Source organism: Ambystoma mexicanum, chromosome 3q (genome assembly GCF_040938575.1).
Source record: "Ambystoma mexicanum isolate Mex_15411 chromosome 3q, UKY_AmexF1_1, whole genome shotgun sequence".
NCBI lineage: Eukaryota > Metazoa > Chordata > Amphibia > Caudata > Ambystomatidae > Ambystoma > Ambystoma mexicanum.
The window spans coordinates 761433979-761455186 of NC_090926.1; the positions used below are offsets into that span (position 1 = coordinate 761433979).

The 21208-nt window shown below is 42.3% G+C and overlaps 1 protein-coding gene across 1 annotated transcript in view; it reads right to left on the bottom strand.

The window, feature by feature from the left end:
- Positions 1–20829, bottom strand: part of ITGB4 (integrin subunit beta 4) — a 436088-nt gene extending 415259 nt beyond the window's left edge. The window contains exon 1 of the mRNA XM_069654756.1: positions 20733–20829. The gene's annotated coding sequence lies outside the window, so the exon portion shown is untranslated. The remainder of the gene's footprint in view (positions 1–20732) is intronic.
- Positions 20830–21208: the final 379 nt, after the last annotated feature.

Below are 21208 nucleotides of genomic sequence, written 5' to 3' on the forward strand. Positions count from 1 at the left end.
CGATGTTGGATCATCAGGGTGCTCTGGCTCAACTATCTGATGTGGGAATAGCCTGGATTTACAATAGAGATCTCTGAAATACTCATACCATTGTACTTCTGTAATACTACCATAAAGGATAGGGATGTCCTCTGCTAAACCGGTGCCTATTAGGCACCAAAACCTTGTGCTATCTTATTTATAGCATCCTAAGTACATTCCTCAAACTCTCCCTTTCTCCTTATCAGTCTTTATATTTGAGTCTAGTATTGTGAAAAGATGTTCTGCCTGTGTTAACTACATTCTTTGCACAATGTATTAGTTGTTGTGTTGCTTCAAGGCATTGACATCATACCAAGAGATCTTTTTTCAAGTGCCCTTTCCGTGACAGACTTACATGGTTTAGTGAATAAAGAATGGATATTGTTCACAGATAAGAATTCACAATTGTTTCATTAGATGCCTCTGAATGCCTAAATATCCCTAATAGTTTTGAGTACATGATGGGCAATATATTAAAACAATCCCACTTTATTGACTGCTTAGCTTGGCCTGCATTGTGAATTGGTGTGTTCACATCATGATTTTATTTTAGCCCTAGATAAATAGTTTTCATAGATACTGTTAATATAAAAGGACGATGGTCACTCTCGAGTCTGGGCAACACCTCAAATCTCTTTATCGAGGCTCACATCTCGAGGCTAATTAGTATATAATGTATGTGGCTGGAACCAACCCCACTGACAAATGTAACCTTGGCTGGGCTATAGTCATTTACCCATCCATTGAAGGTTCGTAGTCTAAGTGTAGACTATTCTTTTGCAATTAAAAGTGCATGTTTATTCTGCATTTCCAGTCTATGAGCAATTAGATCAGGTATATCCCAAACCCAATCTTCTTCAAATAATCCTGCCATCATGTCTAGGGGTTGGTATTGCAGATTAAAATCTCCTGCCACAACCATATTAGTCTCTCTTGGATGTTTGCTCTTCCACAATTCTATCCTTTTCTTCATTTAATAAAAGATATTCGACCCATTACGTGGCTATTGCATATTATAGAGGTTTATAAGGAGGTTTATTACGAGAAATTCCACTCCATGATTAAGACTAACGTGTAATTCCAATCCATGATTAAGCCTAACGTGCAACTCCTCTCTCTACCGTCCCCTACAATTACATCAATTACATCAATTGTGGCATTCACAGATGAGTCGACCCAAACTGTAAGTCCCCCACTTGCTCTACACCCTCTCACCTTTGTAGGCCAGGGGTTAGTACATAGTATAACCCTGCAGATTTATCGGGGACAAGGCCCATGTTTCCTGTACGCAAATGATGTGGTGAGATCTTATAAGTCTGCACCATAGATTGTCATGAACATTTTTAGCTAAATTAGTTATATTCCATGATAGGAGCAGCACCTCAGATGCGGGATGGATTTCATCCCTTAGGGTATAAGCTGTAAAGTCCCTGAACTCGAGGTGCACAGCCCGTCAATACACTCCCTCTAGGACGAGGTCTACTACATCGTTCATAGGGGAGACAAGCACAACATTACCTCTTGCTATACTAGAATGATCTTTCAGAACAGGCCCTGATATATATTTCTCCTGTCCTTGAGTCTTATCATTATTAATATCGTTAGTGGTATTAATATTTGGAGGGCACAGTGTTATTGTTATGTTAGAACCTTGCAGTGGATAGGATCTATACTCAATTTATAGTAATCCCTTGACTAGTCCTTCATCTTTAAGCTCTATGAGTATACAATCTTTCATAATACTATCTGGTGCAGGAAGACGCAAATGTCCCATGATGTCTATCCTCCCTAATTATTGAACAGCATCCCCTCCTGGATCAAATCCAGTGGGTTGTAAACTATGTACATTTGTTTATCCTCCTTAAATACTCACTCTACAGTGATCTGGATGAATTGGCGGTTGATTGTGTTATTCCATCAATTACATTGTTCAAGAATAAGATACAGGATCGTTTGGGTACATTTGGTCCAGAAGAAGAATAACTGACTAATCGGCCAGGGGTTGTAAAGTCTAAGGGACTGATTAATGGAAGTGTTTCATACTGGCACAATCCCATAGGAAAACGTTCCATGAATCAGGCCCTAAATTATTGACACAATTGGATGCTGACAATTGATTCAATCTCCTCCTAGTCTTCATTTGGAGTATGTGTCTTTTCCTCATAAAAGAAATTAACTTTCCCTCTATTTAATTTATTTTCTGTGCATTAAGGTGCGCAGCCTTTATATGCGTTTTAGACTGAATCAGCTGCCTACCAGAGATCTGATGAGACACAGGATTCTTTTAAGGCTACAGGTGCATCTACTGGTTGTTGATTTTGCATCCAGGTGGTCACCTTGGAAACCTTGTTGCATTGGGTCATCGGATGCCCTTTTCTCCTCTTGGCCAGAAGAAGGTTTTTTAAAGACTTGGAATGCACTGACTCCGAATTTGCTCTTAATTTGGTTTCTTCCAGATTAATGTGGGGGGAAAATGAGTCTTTAATTGTTGCACTTTATAACTTTCAAAACTTTGTATTGGAACAAATAAATTAATAGGCATTTTAACTATGCGTTTTTTGATGCATTTGCTTGGGTAAAACTTTATTACAATTTGTATGAACAGAATCACAAATAAAAAAAATTAGATAAAATCAAGTGGGTTGTTTTATTCACCAGGGATTACCTTGACTCCCTAACTTCTACATCGAGTTTTGGAATATTCACAAGATAGACATAATTTTTCCTCCAATCTCTATGTTTTACGTCATGCGGCCTCGGTGCGCCACACGTATGGTTAATTTTTCCACACATATTGTTGGTAAAAAGATACCTAGGTGATTGCTGGCCTCTTACAATCTGTGTATTCCCCTGCCCCCTTTGGGATGATAACCTGCAACATATTCTTCTGTCCATGGGCATTTTTTAGCTACATAGGTGTCTATCTCCTTGTTAACATCAGAAACGAAGGACTTGTTTTTTGTATTAGGTTTCTCCCTTATGGTGGACAAGAAGGAACAACCTTCCTTGACAGCGTTCTCAGCAGAAATAACAGTGCATGATTTCTCATTGGATTTGTGAATCTTCTTGAGATGATCAATAACCTGGCATAACGGATTGATCACCTCTTTCAGGCTTGCTATTGATTGCCATACTTTACCAAAGCAGATACAGGGATCAATCGTAATAGGGCTCACATCATGACCCTCTCCAGATTCTTCATCTATGTATGGTCTGGACAGATGTATTCCTGCCTCCGTTATTATCACCTTCTCCCAGTTAGCCGTAATGGCTGCCTCCTGATCCAAAAGTGGAGCTTATCTTGTTCCATTATCAACTACTGTGTCAGCCTCACAAAGCACCTCAAATCTGTTAGAGGTGGTACCTCCAGGGACCTACATGATTTGGCCTCCATTAGAGTAGCATCACAATCCTCACGGTTGTGTGGCTCTTCTGAGTGAGTGTTCACGCTGTATACTTTCCCATGCATTTCTGCTGGGAAACTGTATTTTTTCCCGCCCAGCTGACTAGAATGTTTAGGTACTTCAAAGTCCAATAGGTTTTCACCTATGTCAAGCAAAGCTAGTGTGGAAGATTTATATTTTTGAATGGCACTTTTCCCACGCCTATAATGGTAGAATCTCTACTGCCAACCCCCTTTAGTTTTGTAGGCCTCATGGAACTTACAAGGACTTGGGATCTAAATGGGCAAATCACAGTTAAATCTTCGGATGATATAATACTGCAATTCAAAGACCTAGGTTTCTTACCCTTGTTACTTTAGAGACAGGGTCCAATCTGTGGGAGGATCTAAGTTACTCAGTAGGACTTCAATCCCATTGATCAAATCATTTGCCTCGTCAATTGGTTTGCTGAACTGGGCTGATCTCTTCACGGACTTCATAGCTGGTGAATACTGAGTAGCTTTCTCCTTATCCATATTTTGTTATTATCAAATGCTGCTCAACTATCATAAAGGCCAATAGTGCAATAATCTGACACAAATATCACTTGTACACACAAATAATATCATAACAAATATAACAATTAAAATGTTATTTATAAAGGAAATCATATAAACTTCCAACACTTTTCCTCCTTTACGCCCTTAATGCATTTGGGACAAACAGATTCTATAGCAAGTGCTGAAAGTGCCCAAACAACTTTGGGCGCACCACTAGTCCAACTCCCCATCCCCCAACACTGCCTTAAAGCTAGAAGGACCAGAATCATGTCCGTTGAAGTCCATGTGGTATTTTACCACTGTGGGAGTCCTGCAGGAATATCCAAGGATAGTTCACAGTCAATGGTCTACAAATATTGGTGTAGACAACAGGCCACCTGGTGTGATGTAATCCTGTGGGGTCGATCTATGAGTCACAAAATCCAAATATGTTCCAGCCACCGTCAGTGCAATGCAGTATTAGTTTCCAGCTATAAGACCTCCTGGAGGCCAATACTGCATGTAAAGGGGACAGGAACGCTGAAAATGCTGACAGCTGAAGGAATTGTGATTGAATAGTACACTGATCACATTTAATGTATCTTTTTCCTCTACTCCCTTTACCCCTTTGCAGTGGAAAATAATCAAGAAGAACAATCCATAGGCCGGAGCTCAACAGCACGCCACTTACTGTAATAATGCCAGGGACTCTTTCTCAATGCTCGTTGTCCCCACCAAGCCCCGAACAGCACGGAACAGTGGCACACTTTACCCCAGCTGGCTTTGCCATCAGGGCGACTCGCTACAGGGTTTGTACTCCTCCTCTTCCTCTTCCCCCTGATGGGGGGCACGGCCTCCTGGCATTTCCGCAACTTCTGGGCTCCAATAACAGCGAGGCAGCATGGAATAGGGGCCCTCTTTGCCGCATCGGGTTCGATCAAAGGTCAAAATAGAGACTCTTCCAGTGTCCTTTTGCCATATGTACTTTAGTTCATTCCACTCAAGTGAAACCTTTTTCATGTTTCAATGAGCTCCTCCATCACTTAAGAGCATTTGGGGGTAGATTCCATAAAGGTAACATAGCACTAGTAATCCTCATATGGGAGAAAAATATCTTCATTCTTCTATGTTTACTGCGACAGCATATTTTATCAAGGATCTGATTCATTCTGCCGTTCTCCTTTTTGGGCATCTTTATTTATGAACATGGCTGAAAAATAAGTACTCAGCTATACAGAAGAACAGGTTAAAACATGTTTAGTCTCTATTTGACAATTTATCCACAGGGTCTACAGGTGAAGGCAAAATAAATGTTGATACCCTAACTAAACCGATGAAAAAACTGTTCTGCACTGAACTGCATGCACACTTCCTAAATAAACAATAAAAGGCTGACACCATTCCAACAGGTTTACAAGTAAACATTCCTGCGGTATTGTTCCTAGAAGATGATGAGCATAAAAACAGTTTTAGTTATATTGATACTAAATGCAGAAGAGACTTAATGACATTAACCATCATTACAGCACAGACAAAAAGCAAATTGACACTAGAACAGCTCCAGAGAAAATTAATTTCTTATCAAACAAGGCTATCACTGATGCAAAAGACAAAATAGCATCTATCAATCTGTTAATCAATACATTTAAAACAGAGGCACAGATACTTCTGGGTTCTCTAAAAAAAATGTTACCCATACTTAGCAAGTGATTACTTTACCAAAATCCAGAATGATACTTATCCTAGAAACCACTAACCATAGATGGGTGGCTCTTCAAGTCAGGAAGATGCACTCTATACTCCATAAAATGTAATACAGAGAGGACAATATAGACCTTTTTTTAGATAAAGGCAGACATCGAAGCAGAAAGAGGGGAGGTGGTCAACACCAGTAACCCCCAACCAGGAAGAACCAGGAGTATTTCAAACACGACATAGAACATACCAGCGGTAGAGTTACCGCCAAATTTCAACCTTGAAGGGATAACTTTGACTAGGGACATGGTCAATGTTTTAAACAAAACACTTTCTTGTGTACTTGCATTCACTCTCAAAATGGTTGATATGGAAATAGAATTATTCAACATTTTTAGAAAAATCAGACTTAAGGCGTTTAAAAAAAAATAATGATCATTGTTCAATGTAAGTCCTCACCACGATTATTTGATGTTTTTGCTATTTTCAAAAGGAAACAATTGTGCTTTTAATTTGTATGGTCAAGAGGCAATAATATGCCAGTGTTTTTTTAATAAGGCTTTGATTTTAGATAATTGCTTGTGAATGTATTTATGCACCCAAGACCAACCAGATTTTTCAGGAAAAACCAAGAAAACAACTATCTCTGAAATGTTAGTAACATTTGTAGAAGATATGCTTACTTTACTCAACTTGAATGAAAAAGAAGAACAATAGCCAGTTTCACTTAAGATCTCAATATATCAAGAGATGGTAAGAAAGCAGTGAACATAAACTAAAGTCAAAATGTATTCCTTGCTTGCCTCAAGAAAATCGAATGATTTGGTTACGGAAGACTTCAGAAAAATTCAACACAGTCTAAACATTTAAAAAAAGACAAATTAAGTATAAATTAAACAAGCAAGAAAATCAACTCTTAAGATGTGTGCAAATGATAATGTAATCATCAATCGGACAAAGGTGGTAAAATATTAATTATGAATAGAGAGGATGATGCACAGTGCTGTCAAAAGTTACAAAGCAACCAAATAGATGAAATTAAAGAAAATTGGCTTGAAACTTTAAAAGAATGTCACCAATCAAGCTTATTAGGTGACAATGAATATAACTATCTATTGGTAAGACATCCAATCATAGCCACAATTAATTTTATTCCCAAAAACCATAAAGAATATGAAATATTTCCTTCCTGTAGACCACTAATAAATGACATTGGCTCATTAACAGAGCTAGCATCTGAACATATTGACATAGTTTTGAATCTCTTAGCTCAATCACTGTCTCTAAAGACGTAATACAACAACTGGATCACATAGAATGGCAAGAAATGTATAGATTTGTGGCACTAGACTTAACATCTCTTTACATCAGCATTGAGCATGAGAAAGGTATTTCCATTATTAAGCCATTTTGTAAATCAAGATCCATTGCTTTTTTAGCATAATGAAATGCTTATTAAAATGTTACAGATCACCTTATTTTTTATTTATTTATTGTTCATGCATAAAGTGCTTAATACCAGCAAGTGGTTTCTAAGAGCGGGATCGGTATTCGCACCTGTATTGCGTCACGTTGTCTTGCTTCCAAGACAAACCCGTTGCCCCTGAGCTATCCTTCCTCCCCTTAAATCACAATGCTATGTTATGTTATGTTAAGTTGTCTTATACCACGCACTGTTACCATTAGCATGGTCTCCAGGTGCTCATATGGTTCTGCAAGAAAGTGGGTTGGGTAGATTAGTAAGGGAAGAGGGAGTATGATAGAGGTTATGCTTTTCTGTTGGTGCTTGTAGAACCAGGAGGAACTGGCGTCTTGTACATGTCTGCTTTCTAGGTGTGTTTGGATTGTGCGCACTGGGGTTATTGTGTCTGGAAGGGCACCGTCCAGTGGTTGAGATGTTTCTTTGAACCAGTTAGTTTTATGTTGGATGTGTGGGTTGTGCGTGTTTGTGAGATTATGTTGATCCATTAGATCATGTGAGGTAAGTGTGGGATATGCTGGAGAGGAATCAGGAGCGGGGAGGGTTAGTAGTTGGCATGTTGTGTTTGTTTAATTGTTGGTTCCGGAATTTGTACTGTCATTGGGTTACTTGGGTCCCTGTTGGTATCACTGGTGGGGCCTGTTTTATGTTAATCCTTTCAGAGTTGAATAGCCAGGGCAGGAGACTGGGAAGGAGAAATAGATGTGTATCCCTCAAAGTAGCCTCAGGAAGTAGAAGCATTAATTTGCTATAGCGTTGACTTGGGGTTCCAGTGAAAAACTGTTGTCCATGAGTATTTCCAGATTGTTTACTACAGCCAATGCTTTTTGTTGGATTCCCATGCAAGGCGGCCATTCATCAAGCATCTATGTCAGTTTGTAGATGCCAAACATCAATTCAATACTCCAAATCCAGCATGAGATCATTGTTAGAAGGATTCTCTATCACCTATAATAGGCAAAGAGTTATATCTTAGGGCTCAAACCCTCCAACGACTTTGGCTTGATGAATGTCGCGGCTGAGAAGCATAACCTGATCTCAGATGAGACAGGCTTTGATCTTTCAGTCCACGCAGCCCCACATTAACTTCATCACTCAACAATAATATTGTTGTCTAAAGGATAACACAGTCCATTAAGGTTATGAAACTTTAAACACCGGAAACAGGCCTTGAGAATGACCACAAGGTCAAAACACGTGTCAGCTGTGTACACTATGAAATAAACCCTACACACAAGTGGATCTACTTGTCTTTTGTATACCAATCGGACCATTTTGAAGAATACCATATGTTTAGTGACACAATTTCCTGAGCGTGAGACGCCGTTCCCAAAATGTTTTGATTCTCTCTTCTCAATTTACAAACCCTAGTGGGTGGGTTTGGGGAATAGGGTGTTCGCTGCCGGCCCAGTACATTAATCAGTTTTCAAATCTAGAGTGGTCATTAGCGCACAGATCCTATATCGAACCCACAAATTGTACTTACCGTTCATAACTAATACACAGTTGAGCATCTATTTTGAAAGAAAAGAAAAAAAGACCAACATTCCTAAAGTGGAGTTCAGAGCAGTTATAGAATGCACAAGTCAAGTATTTTTATAACAATAAAGTTTAAATCTAATTGTTCATGATATTCTGTATCATTACATTTGTCTAGAACATGGCTAATGTCATTAAATATGATAGCATCACATTCATACGTAATACATTACGCATTACGTAATGCAGCTTGTATAACATAACTGCTGCAATGAGAATTTGGTGTCCTAAAAGTAGTGCAAATAAGGCTCACATATATGGAGAGGGGGACTTAAAAATGTTAAAAGCTCAATTCCAAGGCTAGCAAGGTAAGATTAAGACAATTATTCGAGGGCATATTGCAATCTTAATATACAAGGCATTATATCATATAAAGAGCATTAATTTTTAAATGCATTGATAAAGTATCCCTCCTCTTAAACCGAATAAAATATACCATGTCAATTGCCGAAGCCCTGCTAAAAAAAGAAACCTAATAGAAACATGAAAATGAAGCCATAAATAATTGAAGACCCATGTAAGAATTATAGAAAACAAATCAGGTTAGTTGTTATACAATCAATGGTTTTTGATATAAAGCAACATTTTATTCACCAAAGCATTAACTCTACTTATAAAGTTCACATATTAAGGCATTATATATATGTTTTTAATTAGGTGCATTTATCCTCCTGATGAGCCATAAAAGTGGTGAAACACGTGTAGAGGATGAAGATTTTGAATTGTCAAAGAGGATTAGGATTTTGAATTGTCATGATAAATACAACATAATCTCAGATGGATGATGAGATTTGTCATTATAAAGATTGTGGAATACAAAATAAAATTATATACACTAATTTTGAGGATGATGACGAAAATTGTGGATAATCAAAGAAGTAAAACATTATTTGAGGATGAAAACTATAGAGTGTCAAAAAAATGAATTTAAGAAAATCATCATTGACATTATTAAAGAAATGAAAGTCCAATATCAACCCAACTGTCACCAAGTCTAATCTGAATTAATTCCAATGGCAATTTGCGCAATTCACATCCACACTTATAATTTCATTTTTCTAATTTTGGAAATAATAGCAGATAATTTCCAGCAGATAGTATTGCTGCACTAAACCAATATTAAATTATTATTAAAGAAGTAGCACACTGGAGACAACGCATATCTATTTTGCCTATGCATAGCACCCCAACTGTTATGCTCACCTGGTATCCACGGGGACGCCACCCAGCCCTGGTTGGATGATTTGCACTCTCGAACCCGCTCCCGGTCCCTTGGTAAGGCCTCTGGTTAAAGATGGGTCTGCAATATAGGAGAGCTGGATTCAATACCAGATTGTCTTTATGTTTTCCACCTCCCTTGGCCTCAACTCCTTCCTCCTGCTTGGGCCTTCTCCTCACATTAATATTGTAAAAGGTGGATTCTCTGTCCTGCTCCTCGTGGCAGGGGCGCGTAGATGTGGAGGGCGAGCAGCGACCAAGTTACTTCACTGGTGCAAGCCCCCCTGTGGGAATCCAGGCCTGCTGCGACTCCGTAGGTTTGCTGCTTTACAGTCTTTATATGCAGTTCTTATGTTCCTCTTAGTTCGAATAATAATGTCCTGCTTCTTTCCTTTTAGGTATGGAAAGGTATTTTGGTGTTGTCATGCAGTTTGAAGATGAGCATGGGCCGGTAGGCAAAAGCACGGTGTGCGCAATACTGTCCGGTGAGTAATGCACGATGCGCGGCGCTGTTTCGCCTTTTATATTGTTAACCTGTGTCTTTGTTCTCCTTGCAGGTTGCAATATTCCTAGCCGAGCGCCGTAATGTTCCAGCAATGATACTGACCAGGAGATGACTATCCAGGTAAGAATTGTGTGGCTTTCTTCATTTGGGAGGAAACATGCGTAAACGCTTACTAATGCTGTCTTTCTTTCTCCTCTTTCCAGGTTATAGTATTCCAGGATGCATGCGGTGTCGGATGATGGAGTTCGTACCTTCAGGTGAGTGGAACTGAAGTCAGCAATGGATTGAAGACAGGATACTGTTTCAGGTAAGTTTCATAGTGTTCTTTCTCTCTATGCAGGTCCTTGGTTTCAGGTAAGCTGGCATCGAAGAACTGGTCACGGTGAGTGTTACGCTGCCCACAGCAGAATAACACAAAGCATGTTCTGCTGTTTGGGTGTGGTTTAAATAGTCTCAGGTAAGGTAGTCCAGGTAAAATAGTCCTAGGCCTGCCACACCCAAAGTAGTCCAGGTAAAGTAGTCCCAGGCCTGCCACACCCAAAAGACTAGACTGCATAGTTCAGTGCCTTGTAACTGAGCTATGTGTGTGCCTCCATGTTGGCTGAACCCCCCCAAGTTAAATAGTCCCAAGTAAATAGTCCCATTCTAATGTTGGTCTTCTTGATGGTTATGAGCCTGGCGCCGAAGGGCGCCAAGACTGACTCCAAGAGAGTCTTGGATGAGGTTTTAAGGCCTTTGATCTGGCCCTAACTGGAAGGCTGACTTGCCAATGAGGGCCAGGGGCAAGGGTCATGACAGCACTCCCCCCCCAAGGCCCCTCGCACGGTGGCACTTCTGCCTGGTCCTGGTTTGGCTGGGTAATTCTGATGGAACGTTTTAATTAAGCGAGGTGCATGGATGTATTCACTAGGTTCCCATGATCTGTCTTGAGGGCCGTATCCCTTCCAATCAACTAAGTAGTATAGTTTGGATCTGGTGTATTTTGATTCTAGGATATCCTTTACTTCAAACTCCGGTTCTCCATCAACTAATACTGGTTTTGGTGGTGTTGTAACCCGAGTACCGGGTTGTACCGGTTTCAGGAGTGATACGTGAAACACAGGATGAATCTGCATAGTGGGTGGTAGGGCTAATTTAACTGCCACTGGATTTATTATGGATTCAATAGAATAAGGTCCCGGATAACGGGGACGAAAGGTCAGAGTCCCTTTTATGGGCACATATTTTGATGCTAACCAGACCTTGTCTCCAATTTGATAGTCGGGGGCTTTACTACGATGTTGGTCAGCGAATTTCTTTTGGCTGTTCTTGGCTTGGAGTAAATGTTCTGCTGCTTCTTTGAAGGCCTGGGAAATAGCCGTATGTAGGGTTTTAACCGCTGGCATTTCCAAAGGGGTTGGTAGATCCAATTCTGAAGTACGTGGATGTCTACCATATATAGTGTAGAAAGGGGTTTGTCCAGTGCTGGTGTGTAATGAATTATTATAGGCATATTCAGCTATCCATAACAAGTCCTTCCAATTTCTTTCCACTTAACGTAGTATTGCTCGACGGTTTGGTTTGTTCTTTCTGTTTGGCCATCTGTTTGAGGAGGGTGACTTGTGGATAGTCGAATGTCAATTTGGGCCACTGAACAGCATTTCCTCCAGAAGTTGGATACGAACTGGCTACCTCGATCTGAGATCAAGACTGATGGAAAGCCATGTAGCCGTATGATTACCTCCAGGAATACTTTTGCTAAATTGGATGCATTTGGAAGACCCTTAAAAGGAATAAAGTGTGCCATTTTAGAGAAAAAGTCTACAACTACTAAGATGGTGTTGAATCCTTGACTGGGAGGTATATATGTAATGAAATCAAGGGACAGTGTGTGCCATGGTGCGGGAGGAATTTCCATTGGTAGGAGAAGATGAAGCTGGTTTCTGCTTTTGGCACTTGTTTTGTGCGCACACACCGCAAGATTGGATACATTGTATGATGTCTTTACGCCATGTGGGCCACCAATAGTTTTGTTTTACTTTAGCTAGAGTTTTGGCAATTCCAGGATGACCTTCAATCAGGGAGTCGTGATAACCCGAAATAACCTGCTCTTGTAAATCTTTACTTGACAAGTACAGACGGTTCCTAAAATATGGTAACTGGTCTTTAATGGTGTAATGTTCTCCTTGAGTGCACCACTCTTGTGAGAAAGTGGGATCCATTAAGAGTTGGATCTTGTTTTGGAGTTCACCCTGTGTCAATGTTGTCGTAAGACCCAGGAGTTTGTCTTCTGGAATGATGGCTACTGGCTATGGAGTTATATATACCTTTTCATCAACACCCATGCGGGACAAGGCATCAGCCTTTCCATTTCGGACTCCTGGCCAGTAGGTGATCACATAGTCATATTCAGCGAAGAAAAGAGCCCACCACAGTTGACGGGTTGATTGAGCCTTTGCTGTTTTTAGGTATTGCAGGTTTCGATGATCAGTTATGACCGTGAGAGTATGTCTAGCACCAAGGAGATAGTGTTGACATGCCTTGAAAGCTGATTTTATAGCCAAGAGTTCTTTGTCTGTGATAGCATAGTTGAGTTCGGGAGGTGAGAATTTTCATGACCAGAAGGCCACAGGGTGTAACCGGCCAGTTCCTGGGTCCCTTTGTGAGAGAACAGATCCCATAGCCATGCTAGAGGCATCTGTTTCAACTATATAAGGGAGGTCTGGGCGAGGATGCCATAGAACTGGAGCAGAAGTGAATTTTTTCTTAAGTTCTTGAAGGGCCTTCTCTGCTTCTTGTGGGTTGTGAGCTACCAACCATGGCATGCCTAAGATTAGTTGAATCTGAGGAGCTTTGATGAGATCGAATGCAACAGATTCTCGGTGTCCATCCTGGCACAGTAGGGTTAGTGCTGCTGTACATTGGGTTACTGGTCCGGAAGCTATTTCTGTCCCATCAGCAGTAGTAACTTTTTCAGTAGTCGACTTAAAGCATAAGGGAAACCCCATCTCTGCGGCCAGATCTTGGTCTACATAATTCCCAACTGCTCTGCTGTCTATGTATGCTTCGACAGCATGCATCCGAGACGGTTGTTGGTGATTGATCAAAATTACTGGTAATGCAAAGTGTGAGGTCTGTGGGTCATCCTTCTCGCTCGACAAGCGGACCTCTACGCTTGCCGGGTTTGGTAGTTTTCCGACTCCTTATTATTATCTTCCTTCTCTGTGGCTCCAACAGTTCTCCTTGGTGGTTTCACTGGACCTTCTGTGCTTCTTCGGTCCAATGGAACTTTTTATTGTTTTTTCTCAATAGTGATGTAATTGGATGCACTATTTGGGAAAAATCTGGGATGAATCGGCGGTAAAAGTTTGCAAAGCCCAACATACTCTGGATTCCTTTAAATTAAGTTGGTGACGGCCAGTTAAGAATGGCATCTACCTTGTGCCTATCCATTCTGATACCTTTTGGTGTGAGGATAAAACCGAGGAACTCCACTTCAGTGACATGAAAAAAGCATTTTTTCGAGTATAGCATACAGTTTATGTTGGCGGAGTTTAATAAGGATGGACCGGACATGCCTGACATGGTCTTATTTTGTAGCAGAATACACTAAGATGTCATCAATGTAAACCAGGGCGCAAACGTCAATTAACTCCAGCAAAACATAATTCATAAAGTACTGGAATGCAGCAGGAGCGTTGCAAAGTCCAAAAGCATTACCTGGTATTCATACAGGCCATATTTGGTACGAAAGGCGGGTTTCCATTTGTCTCCTTTCTTCACTCGAACAAGATGGTACGCCCCCCTAAAGTCCAGTTTGGTATATATTTGGGCGTCTTTGACTTGATCCAATAATTCGGGAATAAGGGGCAGTGGATAACGGTTTTTTACTGTGATCTGGTTTAATGCGCGATAGTCGATGCAAGTCCTCAAGTCCCTTATTCTTCGTAGCAAAGAAGGGAGGATTCTTTGGTACGAAGAATAAGGGACTGGCTGCTGGTGATTTAGATGGGCGGAGAAATCCATTTGCCAGGTACTGATCAAGATAAGATTTCAAATGGAGGTTTTCTGGTTCAGTAAGTGCATAGATTCGACCACGAGGAATTTGCGCACCAGGTATGAGGTCGATCTGACAATTGTAGGGCCTGTGCGGTGGTAGAGTATTGGCTTTTTCTTTCTGGAACACGTCTTGAAAATCTTGGTATTCAATTGGTAGAGTACTAGTCACACCTAGTACAATCGCCGCCGTACTGGGAGTAGCAGACTACATAAGTCTGTTTTCCCCTTTTCTTGGTAATAACAGGTGCGAGCACAATCATCAGAAAAGGCCAACTTCTTGGCACGCCAATCTATTAGAGGGTTGTGAGCTACCAACCATGGCATCCCTAAGATTAGTTGAATCTGAGGAGCTTTGATGAGATCGAATGCAATAGATTATCGGTGTCCATCCTGGCACAGTAGGGTTAGTGCTGCTGTACATTGGGTTACTGGTCCGGAAGCTATTTCTGTCCCATCAGCAGTAGTTAGTTTTTCAGTAGTCGACTTAAAGCATAAGAGAAACCCCACCTCTGCGGCCAGATCTTAGGCTACATAATTCCCAACTCCTCCGCTGTCTATGTATGCTTCGACAGCATGCATCCGAGACGGTTGTTGGTGATTGATCAAAATTACTGGTAATGCAAAGTGTGAGGTCTGTGGGTCATCCTTCTCTCTCGACAAGCAGACTTCTACTCTTGCCGGGCTTGGTAGTTTTCCGACTCCTTGTTATTATCTTCCTTCTCTGTGGCTCCAACAGATCTCCTTGGTGGTTTCACTGGACATTCTTGAGGAAATGGGCTGATTTTCTGCAATATAAGCATAATTGCTGTTGCCTTCTCTTGTCTCTTTCAGTTTTAGTTAAAGGGGCATGTACACCTCCGATTTGCATGGGTTCTACCGTGTTTTCCAATGTACGTGGAACATTAACCTTTGACCGACATACACAGCTCGAGTGTCTAACCTTATCCGGTCTGCTTTTCGGTCTTGTAATCTGTGATCTAATTGCACCACAAGGTTGATGAATTCTCCACAGTCTTTAGGTGGGTTAACCACTTGAGCAAGGACATCCTTTAGTTCCCCTTGTAGACCCCGATGAAATAGTGTGGTCCTTTTTTCCTCAGGCCACCCAGCTTCAACGACTAGTCTGTTTAATATTGCTATATATGTTAGCAAGTCTTCACTTCCTTGACAGAGTGGCAAAAGTTTGTTGTCTAATGCTTGGCCTTGGGTATGCCGAGCAAAGTGTTTTTCCATTTCCATCTGGAAACCCCCAAAGTCATGTAACAACGGGTTATCCTGACTTACCAATGGTACCGACCAATCCGCAGCACTGCCACTCAGATATGACAAGATAAAAGCAACCCGCGCTTGGTCGTTAGGAAAAGCCCCAGTTCTGCAAAGGAAATGAAGACGACACTGGTTCATGAACGTTGCGTACTTCTTGGGGTCCCCTGTAAATCGTTCAGGTGGAGCTAAAGGAACTGCCCCAGGAAGGGTTATTTGTACTGGATTGGTGGAAGAAGTTGGTACAGGTGCTGGCAGAATGTTACCAGGCAATGGGGTCTGTCCTGCCTGTGATTGGAGCAATTGTCTACTTATTTTGTCAGTACGATCCTTAGTAACAATCAAATCCCTCCTAAGAGCGTTGGTTTCTTGCCTGGCTGAATGTACTTCAGCGCCTAATTGTCCCAACAACTGAACTAACTGGTCAGTCTCTGAAGTCTCCATGACGCCCAGGTGGATAATATTATTGAGGCTTTGTGTTCTGTTACGCTCACCTGGTATCCACGGGGACGCGACACAGCCCGGTTGGATGATTTGCACTCTCGACCCCTCTCCCGGTCTCTTGGTAAGGCCTCTGGTTAATGATGGGTCTGTAATATAGGAGAGCTGGATTCAATACCAGATGGTCTTTATGTTTTCCCACCTCCCTTGGCCTCAACTCCTTCCTCCCCCTTGGTCCTTCTCCTCACGCTAATATTGTAAAAGGTGGATTCTCCGTCCTGCTCCACGTGGCAGGGGCGCGTAGATGTGGGGGGCGAGCAGCGACAAAGTTACTTCACTGGTGCAAGCCCCCCTGTGGGAATCCAGGCCTGCTGCGACTCTGTAGGTTTGCTGATTTACAGTCTTTATATGCAGTTCTTATGTTCCTCTTAGTTTGAATAATAATGTCCTGCTTCTTTCCTTTTAGGCATGGAAAGGTATTTTGGTGTTGTCATACAGCTTGAAGATGAGCATGGGCCGGTAGGCGAAAGCGCGGTGTGCGCGATACTGTCCGGTGAGTAATGCACGATGCGCGGCGCTGTTTCGCCTTTTATATTGCTAACCTGTGTCTTTTCTCTCCTTGCAGGTTGCGATGTTCCTTGCTGAGCGCCGTAATGTTCCATCAATGATACTGACCCGGAGATGACTATCCAGGTAAGAATTGCGTGGCTTTCTTCATTCAGGAGGAAACATAAGTAAACGCTTACTAATGCTGTCTTTCTTTCTCCTCTTCCAGGTTATAGTATTCCAGAATACATGCGGTGCCGGATGATGGAGTTCGTACCTTCAGGTGAGTGGAACTGAAGTCAGCGATGGATTGAAGACAGGATACTGTTCCAGGTAAGTTTCGTAGTGTTCTTTCTCTCTCTGCAGGTCCTTGGTTTCAGGTAAGCTGGCGTCAAAGAACTGGACACGGTGAGCATTACGCTGCCCACAGCAGAATAACACAAAGCATGTTCTGCTGTTTGGGTGTGGTTTAAATAGTCTCAGGTAAAGCAGTCCAGGTAAAATAGTCCCAGGCCTGCCACACCCAAAGTAGTACAGGTAAAGTAGTCCCAGGCCTGCCACACCCAAAAGACTAGACCGCATAGTTCAGTTCCTTGTAACTGAGCTATGTGTGTGCCTCCATGTTGGCTGATCCTCCCGTCCCCAAGTTAAATAGTCCCATTCTAATGTTGGTCTTCTTCATGGTTATGAGCCTGGCGCCAAAGGCGCAAGGACTGACTCCAAGAGAGTCTTGGATGAGGTTTTAAGGCCTTTGACCTGGCCCTAACTGGAAGGCTGACTTGCCAGTGAGGGCCAGGGGCAAGGGTTATGATACCTACCCATCCTCCCATTCTTGTTTCATTCTCGCCTTTAGCAGAGACTCACAATTGTTTTCAGAGATCTTCGTTACTAGGGTATGTTTCGTCTGTGCTGTTGCATTGGAAGTAAAGCAATTGATCAAAGGGCAAACAAATCCTTCAAGGCTTTTGGCACAAAGATGCCATAATTAAGAAATTAATTACTGTTAGTTGGTTCACTCTATGGCCTGATTTTCAAGCTATGTTTACTGGGTAGATAACCGAAGCAGTGTGCACAGACGGATCCCAAACGTTTACAGAAAAGACTTCAAGTACGCATGCAACATGTAGACACCAAATGCAATGTTTACAAAACACACTCGTAGTATACTAGCAACACCTGCACACTTATTCCTCAACTTTACGGACCAGACTCCTGTGCGATAGGTAGTGTTTTTAGACCAATTCTCAATGTTAAAAGACCAGACCATGGCAACGTAAGCAGTACATAGAGATATATTCCAGTGTTTTCAAAAGCAGACATCACGTTTTGAAGCATTGTGTAAAGTTTGATCATCAATATTTAAAGACCACGCTCAAGGAACAGAAGCAGTGTGTATGGACTCATAATCAGCCTTTACAAACCAGTCTCCATGGAACAAAGTAGTGTATCTGAGTCAATTGTCAATAGTTCTCATATTAGACTAAACCTATACTGTGGACAGCTAAAGTGTAAAATGTGATACCAAAAGTTTATAGATGCTTTCCATGGTTTACACACACAGCTCACAGGATAGAAGCAACATAGTGGTCATGGACCAGACCTTTCGTCGTATGGAAGCACCATTTATAGCATTACTCTCCGAATTTACTGACTAAATTCCAAGTCTAAAAACAGTGCATTCAGGCTGATTCCTAATGTTTGCTCGCAGGTAGCATGACTGTAAGCAGTGTATACAGGTGGTGCACAACAGATCAGAATTCAGGGGTAAACGTAGTGCTGAATTTTACATACCACACTATAGTAAGAGAAGCCATGCAAACAGAACGATTCACCATGGTTACAGAGTATATTCCAGATATAGAAGCAACATACACTCGGCTACAGGGACATAAGCAACATGTACACAAAGAGCCACAATGTTTAAATACCAGACTGCGGGAACAGAAACAGTACATTAATGTTGATCTTTCATGTTTACAGACCAGTGCCCCTGGGTAAAAATGCTATGCATACAGACTGATTCTAATGTTTGAAAAACAGAATTTGGGGATAGAAACAGTGTGTACAGAGTGAGCCCCCGTGTTTGTAAATTAGGCCCAATGGACAGAATCAGTGTGGGCAGACTAATCCCAGCGATTACTGTGCAGACTGCAGGGACAACGGTACTGTGGACCAGCCTGTCCCCAATGCCTACCCATCAGATTGCAAATACAGAAGCTAAGTGTCCCTCCTGATCCCCAGAGGAAGAAAGTAGCACGTAGCAAACCCACCCTTGGTTTTTGTAGACCAGCCCCAAAACGGACACAATATTCACAGACCAAATCCTAGAGACAGACAAATTGTACAGAAACTGCTCATCAATGTTTGCATACATGCATGCCTCCAGATATACAAACAGCATCTACACAGTGATTCCAGTGCTCACCGACCATACTTAAGGGTTAGATGTTTACAGATCAGTTTCCAGTTGCACAAGCAGACGAATTCCAATGTTCACAGGCTAGGCTCCAGGTATGAAAGCAGCAAATACTCTTTGATTCCAGTGGTCATACCTCACAATTAAGGGTTAAATGTATCATGCAGAAATGTGGAACCTAGGGTTTACATAATAGGTGTTAGAGATAGAAACGGCGGTTTTCAAAGTGTTCAGACAGGATTACAACGATAGATGCAGCGTGTACAAACTGGTATGATATCCATGTGTACAGAGCAATATTTAATGCATACACTCCTGACTCAAGAGCTGTACAATGTTTACAGTTCGGACTAAAGTGATAGAAGCATTGTGTACTAATGATTTTTAATGTTTACAGCAGAGTGCACAGATTAATGTAAATGTTTCCAAATCATACTCCATGGTTGCAAGCAGCATGTGCAGACTGATCTCTAATGTTTACCCATTGTTTACTGACCAGTCTCCAAGGACATTAGTAGTGTGCAGCAAAATATATCAATAGATACAGACCAGACCGCAGGGACAGTATCATTGTGTGCACACCAGGCTTCAATGCCTACAAACAGGACCCCAGATACAGAAACAGCACGAACTGATCCCTATAACGTACAGACAAGATCCAATTACATCAGCAGTGTGTACTAACAGATACCAAACAGCACAGGCCAGACAGTAGAGACAGAATCACCTTGCCCAGACCAGGCTTCAATGTTTACAGACCGGGCACTAGATACAGAGACGAGGCATAGAATCACCTTGCCCAGACCAGGCTTCAATGTTTACAGACCCGGCACTAGATACAGAGACAAGACGTAGAATCACCTTGCCCAGACCAGGCTTCAATGTTTACAGACTGGGCACTAGATACAGAGACACGGTGGCGTACAGACTGATCCACATTATTTACAGACCACACTCTAGGGACAGAAGCAGAGTATACACTACTCGACAATGTTTGCAAACCATGCTCTGGGGAAAGAGGTAAGTTCATATTTGCAAATGAAACAGCAGGGAAACAATGTGTAAACAACACTCCTCAATGTTTACAGTTCAGAGGTAGGGTGTATTCTGATTGATTATCTCCTTTGCAAGACTAGATTTCAGAGGCAGAAGCAGTGTGCATACAGGGAGGGCTCCGAGTGTTGAAGCGATGGGTAAACCCTAATTGCCAATGTTTACAGATGAGACCCTGGAGTTCACAAACCTACCTCAGAGCTAGGAGAATTGCCTGCGTCCCCGGTCTTTATAAACTAGCCACACCGATGCAAACTTGTGAGAGATGTTATTACACCTGCAGCACGTACAGGGCGTCCAAGCGAGGCGATTACAAGCCGAGGCGGGCTTGGCAAATGACCAAGGTGGAGAGGCAGTGTGAGGGTGGGAGGAGGACAGGGGGGCATATATGTGAGGGAAGATAGAACCAGGGCCTAGAAGGGGAGAGACCGCAGACAGGAAGAAAGGAAGGAGTATCCCCAGCTCTTAGGACAGTTGAACCAAAAGATGTGGGTTAATGTTTTACAGGAAATGAAAGATTTGCTCGCACATCACAGCTCTGTCTGCGGGCGGCATTCCATGAAAGCAAGGGCACGGAATACTGTTGCGCACTTACCCTGGGCCCGGCCGGGCGGCGCGGGACCTTTGGTCGTGTCGTCTCCTCCGGGGCAGTGGGGGGCCGCATGGTGCAGACCCGGAGCAGACTCTCGGGAACTGTCAGGTCTAAGTTATGACTGGAGAGACGGAGGGGGCGAGGGAGGCAGAGCTTGCAAACGGGGTATCAGAGAACATGAGGGGCACCCCACAGACAGGCCTCAGGGGAGGGGCGTCTTTCAATAGAGAACCCCCACCTCATTGTGCAGGCCCCAGACCCATTCAAGGCCCTTTGTGCGGCTCCCGCGACTGCACTGGAATTCAAATGGACAGTTGCTCAGCCGGGCACCACATTCAACAGTCACGACTTTCAGGCCTGGGGAGGGGGACGCTCAGAAGCGGCCCCACGTGGACTCAGCCCTTCATTGCCATCACTGACTATAACGCTTTTACGTCAAACAGGGGGAGGAAGGGGCCTTCTATTGAGACATTGACAGC